The following is an 11,128-nucleotide window of genomic DNA, read 5'->3' as shown; positions in this document are numbered from 1 at the left end:
AAACAAGCAGTTTCTACCTGTAACTATTTTGTTTCTTTGTTTTGGACATATGTAGTATTAAAAATTCCCTATTATAAAGCCTTTATCATTTTATATTTGTATACATACCTGTATATATCTTAAATCCTTTAATATAAGTGGCTAAAAGTAGATTTTCAAATTATTTATAAAAAATAAGCTATAATTTATTGGTCTTCTGAAAATTTCCCACCAGACACAGAGTATTCATTGTGAATGGGAACACATTTTAAAGAGTTACTTTCTCAGAAGGTGTCCTGAAAGTCAACATTGATTTTAGTTGCTGTGCTGTTTACTGAAACACGGAATTTGGTGATTGGGATAATTGTACTTTTCCATGTGATCTTCAAGTCATGCAGTTCTCATTCTGCAAGAACTGTCCTGGAAAATTTTAAGCTATGAAAACCTAACATAGTAAGAAGACTTTATTCCTTTGTCTTGAGTTTTAGCCATCTATAGATGTACTATACACTTCAAGTAAGTCTTATTTAAAAAGGGTCATTTGCCAGGTTAAGAATTCAAACTGGAGTCCTGAAAGAGTAGTTGGTGTTGGATTTTGTCTGTCAATCTATGGAATAAAATCAGCAAGGCCTGTAATGTCACAGCCACACCTTTTATATCAGCCTCATTCTCTTCCTTTGAGAAAAAAAGTTACCTTTGGTGAATTTCTTTGAATTTATCTGTCACTATCCACGTCAGAGAACACCCTCTGCTCACTCTTCATTTATTTTCTGGTCTCTCCCTTCAGGTTCTGGCCATTGTTTTGTCCTTTCATGGACTTATAGGTTGTTTATATTTCAGTAAGTAATTTTTTTTAAAAATCTCACAGCCAGCATATTTTATTTATGCAGTGACATTTCTAATTTTTTTAAGCCATGTATTCCCAGCAGTTGTCCCATTCTTTATAAAGCCGGGTGTCATCCAAGGTTTTGTAATTCCCATACCACACCAAGCAAGTATTGCTAGTTTTTAAAAAACATTGAGTTAGAATTGCAAGCCATTGGTTGATAATTTGTTGATTCATTTGAAAGTTAACAGGATGTTTTTGTCCTCACTTCTGCTTTGTAATTCTAGGTGCTTGTGGGCTTTTTTGCTCAGCAGGTCCTACCATCACTTCAAATTCATCATTCCCATGGCTGATGGAAAGCAGCTCATTGCCTCTTCCATTCCTCTATTTCTCTCTGTTCAGCCACTGAGTTTTCAGCCTCAGGAAGAGAAGCCTTGGTCTCTCTTTTATCTTTTGTATGTTTGATGATCCTCTGACCCAGATTTTCAGGACGTTTTAGATTCTGTCTGTTTTCCTATACCATAGATGTCTCAGAAGTGACAGAATGTGATGTTTTTTTTTTTCCAACTTCTGATTCCAAATGCTTCATTTACATATAGCACAGAAATCTCTAGAAAGACCACACACAATCCCGATGTGGGGCTCAGAAAATATATAACTATCTTTTTTTTTTTTTTTTTTAAAGAGGTCCAAAACAACTGTATTTGTATACCAGCTTTGGCTCCCAGCCACATGGCCCAGGACGAAGGTGGCAGAGGCCAGCCAAAACCAGTCAGCCATCCTGTCTCTGCCCCAGGCTAAGGCCTGCTTTCCCTGGTGGGTGAGGTCAGGCCCCAGGTGACACCCTAGGTTCACGGCTTTCCTTCCGGTTCATCTTCAGGCCTCTATCAGGCCAGGATACAAACAGTGGGGCAGTGGAGCCCGGTGCCATCCCCAGGCTGGGTGAGGGACCTAGGTAAGGTTTCTAGGAGGGATCCCAAGAACTATTGGCCTGCTTTGGAATGCTGCACCCGCAGCAAAGGGCAGCAGGACAAGGAAAGCTACCAAACCAGTAGGGGCCTTTCAAGGCAGCCCTTGTACTGGGTGGTCCTTGGCCTCCTTCAGACAGGCAGAGGGCAGCAATCTGAACCCAGGGAAAGAACCACAGAACAGAACAGCTGGACTAGCTCCAGTCAGGCTTCCCAAGGGCCCAGCAATGCCAGGCGAGTGTGAATGTGTGTGAGTGGGGCAGGTGCAAGGGTAGGGCTGGCTGGCTTCCTCTACTGGACTCTGATCCATTTCCCTGCTGGTGGGCAAGGGGCAAGCTAGAGTGTGGCAGCCTTGGCGAAGCCGACCCTATTGTTGTCTCTGTCAAACACAGTGTAGTAGGTGCCGATGAAGACATCGCCCAGGATCCAGAGCGGCCCACTGGGAGGGGTATGTCCATCCCCATGAGGCCACTCAGGCAGATTGTCTTTCCACCCTGCGACACCTTAAGTATATACTTTTCTGGGGATAGTTCATAGTTCTTGCCTCCTAGCTTCAGGGTGACAGAGGGCAGGCTGGACACCTTCTCACAAGGGATCATGTACTAGCCCTGGATAAGAGGTACTGCTCCAATGGCTTTCTGCAGCTCCTTCACTTCTTCCACAGGCCCCACCAGAAGAGACGTCCCTGTGTCCACGATAGCCTCACAGCCTCCCTTGCACAGGGTCAGGCCATTGGCCACATCCAACTGGTCCATGTGCACCTGCCAGTAGGCCATGCGGGTGACATTCAGGTAGGACAGCTCCCCCTCGTAGTACCTGGAGTCAATGCCGCCAAGCATCAGCTCCCCTCCAGGTTGCTTGTTGGGGTCCCTGTTCAGGTAGAAGGAGAAGACGTTCTTGTCCATCAGCTTCTGTTGCATCAGGTTGTCAAAGACTGGAATCACACGGTTGACAGAGATACAAGGGTATGCCATGCCTAAGATGCCATCAAACTTGGCTGCGATGAATGTGATTCCAGGCTGTTTAGTGGCTTCTCCAAAGATCTGTTTCTCCACCTTGATACCTCCCGGTTGTGGGGAGTTACATGGCACAGACACAGTGTCCTGACTCAGGTACCCAGAGAGGCTACCTGAGCCGTAGTGGATGTCAAAGGATGTGCCGTTTTTCACAAAGGTGCTGGACTTGCCGCTGTTGTACTTATGGTGAATCCAGCAAGCTATGTCCAGCAGCTTGCAGTGAATAGAGGGGACCCACAGGTTAGAGGAGCCGGTGTCAAAAACGACTGTGAAACACTGTGGGGGGTACCGATGCCTATCTCACCGTAGTACTGGGCATCCAGGTAGTTTCTGAGTATCTCTGACACTGGCTCCTTGGTCTTGGCAGTTGACTGCATGGAGTACTTGGCTATGGGACCCTTAAGGATCAGGTCTTCCACAGAGCCGCCCACCTCCGTCATGGTCCGACGGATAGATGAGAACTTGTGCAGAGGGATTCTGATGAGTGCAGAGGCGGATGCGGCCAGGAGGCCGAGGGCGAGCAGCAAGACGCTGGAGGTCTGCACGGTAGCGGCAGCCCGGCGAGAGCAAAGCTGATTGCTAAAGGTTGTGCGCTTATAGCCGGGATGACGCCGCAGTCCAGCGGAGTCAGCTATATAACTATCTTTTATGTAATATCTGTCACCAAGCCTGTCTTTCTAAAAATACCAAATAATTCCAGTTCTCAATACCATCTCTGCTTACATGCCAGGAATATGCCACAGCCCCAGGTCGTCTTGTCATTTATGCACTCTTTCAGCAATGCTCCCCCTAAAATATTTAGCAGCTGTTCATTTGAAAAAAATTGCTTAAGTTATTGTTTTCCATCCCACCAAATAATAGCTATCTATTACTTTTAGGGATGGTTTTGAACCACAGCCCCATGAATCCAAAGGTTCTTATCTGGATATCTTAGATAATACATAATATGGGAAAAAAATAGGAAAAATATGTTGCTGGACTCCATCCTAAGCCCTGTTGTAATGAGAATGGCTTTATTTTTTTAGGCATTTTGTGTTGGGGCTGATCATTCGTGCACATATTGTGATGTATATGTAGGGTGTTTGTATCTGTTTCTATGTCTGTCTTTCTCACTGTTTTAAACAATTATGATGAAAGAAGAACAGTAGTACTATTCAAATTAGATAATAAATAAAATATGCCTATTGTATGTTTTACCAATAAGTACCAAATACACCAATACACACTAAATGAATACATACTAACACACCCTGAGTGAATATATACTAATATACACTGAGTGAACAAACTAATATTTGTTTATCTTGATTCTTCAAAGAGTATATGTCCTCCACTTTTAATATGAACACGGATTTGGAGACACCACATTAATTTAAATGCAAGTCTACCTTTTTAGAAGACTCAAATCTTTCCTAGGCTAGGTTTAATAGGGACAAGATAGGAGAGGGCATGTTCCATGTTTCCATGTGTGAGACAAGAGGCTCAGTCTTGGGTATCAACTTCCTCACTTCTCTGTTTACTTTGTTGCTGACCCAGAATCCTGTCATGCCTTCCTTACTAAGGAAGCTAAGTAAGGGTACTTCTTTACTAAGGATAACTAAGAAAAATACCTCTACCTCTGCTACTTTGAAGGTATTTATCTCCCCACAAGGCTGTCAATGAAGCAAAACTCTCCTCTTTGTCTTCTTTCTTTCCATAGGCCCCCTTATTTCTGGGTCACTGTGGGAAAGCAGAAAAGGTTAACGGGTAAATAAAATGAAGAAATTCAAAATTACACAATTTTATAAATTCCTGTGGTCTTGGTGATCATTGTTTGGCAGCACGCAAATGTCTCTAATCTCGGTCATTTAACCCTAGGATGGTATCCATCTCTTGTACTTGGCATTCAGGAGAGTCTCCTCCACTTCAGTAAGGAGTTCTTTCTTTGCAGTGGTGATTTCCTTTTAATCAAACCAATGGTGCAGAAAAGGTATAGTTTTCAATATACTTTCTGTAGGGTATTAGCAATTTCTCATTGCTTTGTGTGACAAAATGCCCAATAATAGAAAAAGGAAGAAAGATTATTTTGACTTGAAATCTGAAAGAATAGTCCATCATGGTGGCAGGATCTTCAGACACCTAGTCACATTGCAACCACAGTCAGGAAGCAAAGGCGAGGAATGCTGGCATTCATCTAGTGTTCTCTTTTTTTATTTAGTTCAGGACAGTAGCCCATGGAATGACACTGTCCACATATAGAGTGAGTTTTCCCAGATCAGTTATCATGGTTTAGGAAACACCTTACCTTTATATCCAGAGGTTTGTTTCTATGATGATTCTAAATCCCATCAAATTGACAATCACAATCAACTACCATAACTTTATCCCTTGTCAGGTTGACTCCAAATTGCATCACTAAATCATAACATCCCATCCCTGCCCTCTAACATTTCATTTCTAACACCCAATACATCTAGTCCATCTCTGAAATTTCCCCCTTGGATTTTTATTGTCCCTATCTGGTGCTGAGACATGGGGGATTCCTAGAGAGCTTCAAAGCTTCAGCCATATTGGAAAGCCAAAGAAGTCATGTTTCAAAGTCAGTGAAATGGTATGCAGCAGTTACCACAATAGGATAAATGCACTCACCATCAAGGAGTATAGTCAGGCAAGCAAGCAGCAGTTTTTCTCTAGCTACTCTGCAAATCTAGACTGCTCCAAAGGTGCTATCTAGTCTTGGGCGAGGTCTTCCCCCTTAGTTAACCCTTCTTGAAAATATTCTTATAGACACACACAGAAGTTTATCTCTTAGTTGATTAAAAATTACAGTCAAGTTGAAACTATGATTAACCATTACATGGAGTATATGAAGTTCTTATGTCTAAGAAACTCCTGCAGGAAAAGTAATTCACTGTAGCTTCTGCCTTTTGAAGATTTCAGCCTTTAATTTAACAAATACTTCTAAATGTTGCAGATAGTACTAAGAATTCCCATTAAGTCTTAAAAGGACATAGCCTCTACTCTCAATAAGTTGACAGCTGACTAGAATACAAAAACAGAAAGAAAAAGCAAATGAACACAATACAGTTGTTATACTAGTACTTGAAACTACTCTATACTAGAAGCTTTGGAGAACACCTGTTTAAATTCATCACAAAGTCTCATGGAAGAGCCTTTGATATTTTAATGATGGTGAGATTTGAGGAGATGATTTTGGGAAGAGAGATCAGCATGAGACTGAAGGAAACCACATATAAACCTCGAAGCCTGAGAAAACATGAACTACAATATTTATGAGACCTAAAATCCAGGTGATGGAGAACTATAGACAGTAGAGATGAGTGAGCAATATTATTTGTATTGTGTGTGCTCAGGAATTTCCATTTCCTAATAATATGTTAGCAGTTAGTGTGACTATTTGAACAACATCAGAAGCTTGCATAAGCCTAAAAATGTGCATTGAAAGAAATAACCATGGGGAATTACAGAAGTCCCAACTGAATTCATTTTAGTGCTTTGTTAGATAAATTTGGAGTTAAGATTTTTTTCCCAAGAAACTGTGATGTGCGGATAACATGTAATTTGCCCAGTAATAGCAGGAGTTGTGACAATCTTGTGGAAGAGTTGGGAATCTTAACGATCCTAAGATCCATTTACTTAAGAAACAGAATACTCACAAATTACACACAAATATGTTTGTTAATGTTAATGTTTCTAAGAATGATGGCAACTTGTTTAGGTCAACTGAGGGCATGTACATAAGAATGATTGTTTGATTATCTTTAAAAATAAATTACACTTGGTTGTGTGTCCTTATTTATTCATGTATCTTATGACATAATAAGTCACAGTTTAGTTTGGTATTGGGGTTAAAGTATCTGTATCCATATTAATTTTAAAGTCAGAAAAATCTGAGATGAACCCCACGTCTACTGAGAGTCTAAACATACATCTTTGCCTCTGCAATATATATAATTTTACTTACACCACATGAAATATGTAAGTAATGAGTACACTAGGATACATGTGAATCCTTAAATTAGTGCCTACATGTACCATGTTTAGCCATTAACTAGTCAAACAGTAGTAATAACAACTTAAATGTAGTATTGGCACAGGGAGCCTCACATATACCAAAGAAAAGCATATTATTATCTGCATTGCATTTAAAGGTTGAATACACACACACACACACACACACACACACACACACACACACGCACATGCACACACACAAACACACAAATATACATACACACATATATTCAAACATATTCAACTGTTAAAGGCAGTGGAGATATAATCATATGCTTTTCTTTGGTATATGTGAAGCAAACAACATGAGACAATATCCTTGTGCCGCTACTACATCTAAGTTCTTTATATAATATATATATATATGCATATATATATGTATAGAATTTTTAAATGGATTATATGGCATTTTATTATTTATGTGTATTTATTAATTAAAATACATTCTTGGTGATGCATATTGCCAAAGAATAGATGAAGAATTAAATTTCAAGTATAGGCTAATCTAATTACCAGTGCTTCTCACTGTAAAAATGTAATAGATATGCCAAAATTGACCTAAACATTGGCCATGGATTTTGTTTTAATGAGCAAGGCAAAGAGGTCTCAAAATGATTTCCAATTAAATCTCTGTCTGCCTTTTTTTTTCCTGTTAAGTGTCAGACAGAGAAAATGAACAAATATAAGCTTACTTTTTGAATTATAAATTAGTATGTGGTTAGACTTTTAAAACTCTTTATTTTAAATTTAGCTTTTAAAATTACCTGACTCAGTGTAAACACCTTTACAACATGTTATGGTTTAATTAGTGCATCTCAGAGGTATGGTATGATTACACAGATCTTTTTCCTAAAAATTTCTAATAACTTCTTGAGTGACTGTCTCCACATGATGCCCTTCTTTTAAGTCAAGGGCTTCAACTAGGCAAGGCTCAAGCTTCTAGATAGTTCAACTAGGCTCTGGAGCTAAGCTACTGGCAGACAAAATAGTTTATATGCAGGGAAACACAGATGATGGTGCTTATCGCGAGGATGGGTGTCTTTGGTTGAGGATTTGCTCTGCATTGTAAGCTGTGCTAAGTGAACACATGGTGCATGGACCTACCCAGAACCATCCAACCATAGATCTCCAATGTGATTCTGAAATTAAGCTGTTAACTGTAGCCATTCTCTTGTCTTCCTGAAAGTTCACAGTTTCCATTTTCACTAGAAATGTGTTTTTAATCTAAATGCAAAGAGGATTACCATAATAATTTAGGCTGTCTCTGGTGGAGTTAATGAATAACAGTATCAGAGTTTCTCTGCAGATGTCTTATTGAGACACCCAGGAAGCCAGCTATAGAATGGGCAAATATATTATTCTCAGGGGCTTGCTTCTTTTCAGTTCTGATTCTGATGTGTCCTTGGGCAAAATACTTCATGTGAAAGGGAAAATTTGTTTGTCTTTGTTCTGAAATTACAATATAGTGCAGATATTTTTCCCTACGATTTGATTCTGTGACTGAATACTCTAGAATTAATGTGGGTGTTACAAGTTTCCAAGAATAGGCATGTGTTGCCATAGACACATCCTTTAAACTTGTCAGTGGTGCATTATTGCACAGCAATACTTAAAGGATCTCAAAGGGTGTTTTTCCTGAGATTCTGAAATTATTTAGTTGTGAGAGTTAATTAGAGATTTGACTTTCAGGTGAGAAGTGGTTCCACAATGCTCTCTCTGAGCCTGGTGACACATCAATAAGGAGTCACTGAGATTTACTACAGAGAATACTTAGGAGTCGAGAGAAGAAGGGATGAAGAGTGAGTCTCTCTAAGACAGTATTCTTGGTTTATTAAGGATGAGAAATTTACAAAACACTGGTAGTTGAAGTAAATCATCTTTCTTCCTCCTAACCCCACCCCCACTTGTATTTGGGAGAAATAAGCTAAGTGCTAGATTATTTTGATGGGAAAAAAAAGCTGTTAAAGAAACAAATAAAAGAATATAGGGTCATCTTTTCCACATTCTTTGAACTTATTTTGATTGTGATTGTTATCTCTCTGGGCATATTATAAGGGATATTGAAAAAGATGAGTCTAGAATAGACTTCTGTAAAGGAAATTCTTGGCCAAGAAGACAGGATATTTAGTGAGCACAAGTTGTTTGCCTTATGCTGGCTAAGCATTATGGTGTCTATTTTTTTAAAGCTTTATTTTATTTTTAATCTTTTATGTGTATGGGTTTTTTGTCCACATCTTTAAAAGAGCACTGCATATGTGTCGGTGCCCATGGAGGCCAGAAGCAGGCACTAGAACCTTAAACTGGAGTTACTTAAGGGTGTAAGCTGCCATGTAGGGACTTGGAACCAAACCCATGTCCTTGTCTGTATTTTTTGTTATTCTTACCTAGTACTGTGTTAAGGAGATTGAGAACACATGAATAAATATGTAGATGAATTTCTAATAGTCTTATTAAATAAGAAACACAGAGCCAAATATAGGGGTGAAAGCTGTAGAGATCAGAAAAATATTGATAGCCACCAGCTAACCTTACTCACCATGCCGTCATAGCTTCCCCTGAGAGAACCAGCGTCTTCCTGTCTAGCCTGTGTGTTTATTGCCTTGTTTTGCCTTCTCATTGGCTCTTAACCCAGCCATGTCACTTCCTTGTCACTGCCTGTCTATACAGACCTCCAGGTCTCTATGGTTGGTACTGGGATTAAAGGCATGTATGTGCTACCACCATCGGACTTCTGTTTATGGCTGGCCATGACCTCTGATCTCCAGGCAAACTTTATTTATTAACATACAAATAAAATATCACCACATAAATAAAAATAATTCTCTAGTCATTGAGGCTCATGTTGACTTCCTGTCATCTTTATAGTAAACATGTGAAATTTGCTACTGTAATATATTTTGTATTTTTCACATTAAGAAAGTGAAGGTTAAGAATTTGCCTAAGGTAAACTACACAGCAAGAAGAGAGAATCAGGATCTGTCTCATTGCCCTTGACAATGTTGCTATTCTTTTACCCCTTTTATGTTTGTGGCAATAGAAGAGTCCAGTCCAACAGCTTGAGTGTCAAGTCCTGGCTTATCTTTATTGCTTTGGTGACCAGCAGTACATCACTCTGCATGCTGGAGGCTCAGTCTTCTTCTCTGTAACATAAGGGCAGTAATATACTGACCTTAAAGAGTAGTCAAGGATAATGGAGATGGTGACCATCATATACCTTCTACATGTCTGGCACAATGTGGGGTCAGCATAAGTGATTGCCATTGTGGTTTTATGATACTACTAGGAAATATTAGAAAACTTTGGTGCTCTCAATTTTTGTGTGTATGTCCATTTCATAAATATAAAGCTTATAGCATTATCTGTCAGTGGTAGAGTCTATTGGCACAATGATGGTGGTGGCAGCAAGGTTTCCATGTGGTTCAGGGAAAAAGGTTAGTTGGACAAAAGTCTTGCGGGGAGTCAGGTGGCAGTGACACACATCTTTAATCCTAGCACTCAGGAGGCAGAGCCAGGTGGATTTCTGTGAGTTCAAGGCCAGCCTGGTCTACAAAGTGATATCCAGGACATGCACCAGATACACAGAGAAAACCTGTCTCAAAAAAAAAAAAAAAAAAAAAAAAAAAAAAAAAAAAAAACCACCAAAATCAAACAAAACAAAACAAAAACAAAAAACAACAACAAAAAACATCTTGCAGAGTTTGGGCAAGGCTGAGAATGCGCATTGCTTACAACTGCTTTTTTTTCTGCTTCAGTTATAGATTCTTTAATTTGTCTTTCATTCCACTCATTCCATGCTTTTGTGTACAAAAATGTTAAAAAAATATTGCATTTAGATGAATGTTGCATGGATATGAGTTATATTTAGAGATTCTCTTAACTAATATTTTACCCTCATAATGTAAGTGTTATAGGGATTTGATAGAAATACAATAAATGACAGAGGATGAAAGAATGAGTGAATGAAGTAGTGAACAATTATTTAAAACACATCTAATTATATGTTTGTGAATTTAAACACATGAAACCTTTGAGTTAAAATTCAAAAGTAATGAATAGCAGCTAGAAAAAACAGAATTAAGAATGATCTGAGTATAGGAAGAATATGGAGTCATGTGGAATCATGGCTGGACGCTGCAACTCAGGCGTTGGGCTGAGGTGATTGCCTTTGCCTTGCATTTGCACCATGTGTTTTTTTTTTTTCTATGAACAGCTTTAACAGTAGACCAGTGAGGTGAACAGGGTAAGTATAAGCTTCACTGGCTGGTGTGAGTCATGGCTGTGGGGAATTTTAGCCACCTGTACTATCCATTATACATCTAGTTCAA

At 39.2% G+C, this 11,128-nt stretch overlaps 1 pseudogene; it reads right to left on the bottom strand.

Moving 5' to 3' along the window:
- Positions 1-1,487: 1,487 nt before the first annotated feature.
- On the bottom strand, positions 1,488-9,342 carry LOC131914359 (cathepsin D-like; annotated as a pseudogene).
- Between the last annotated feature and the right edge of the window lie 1,786 nt (positions 9,343-11,128).

Source organism: Peromyscus eremicus, chromosome 1 (genome assembly GCF_949786415.1).
Source record: "Peromyscus eremicus chromosome 1, PerEre_H2_v1, whole genome shotgun sequence".
NCBI classification, from domain to species: Eukaryota; Metazoa; Chordata; class Mammalia; order Rodentia; family Cricetidae; genus Peromyscus; species Peromyscus eremicus.
This window is presented reverse-complemented; position numbering and strand designations above follow the sequence as displayed.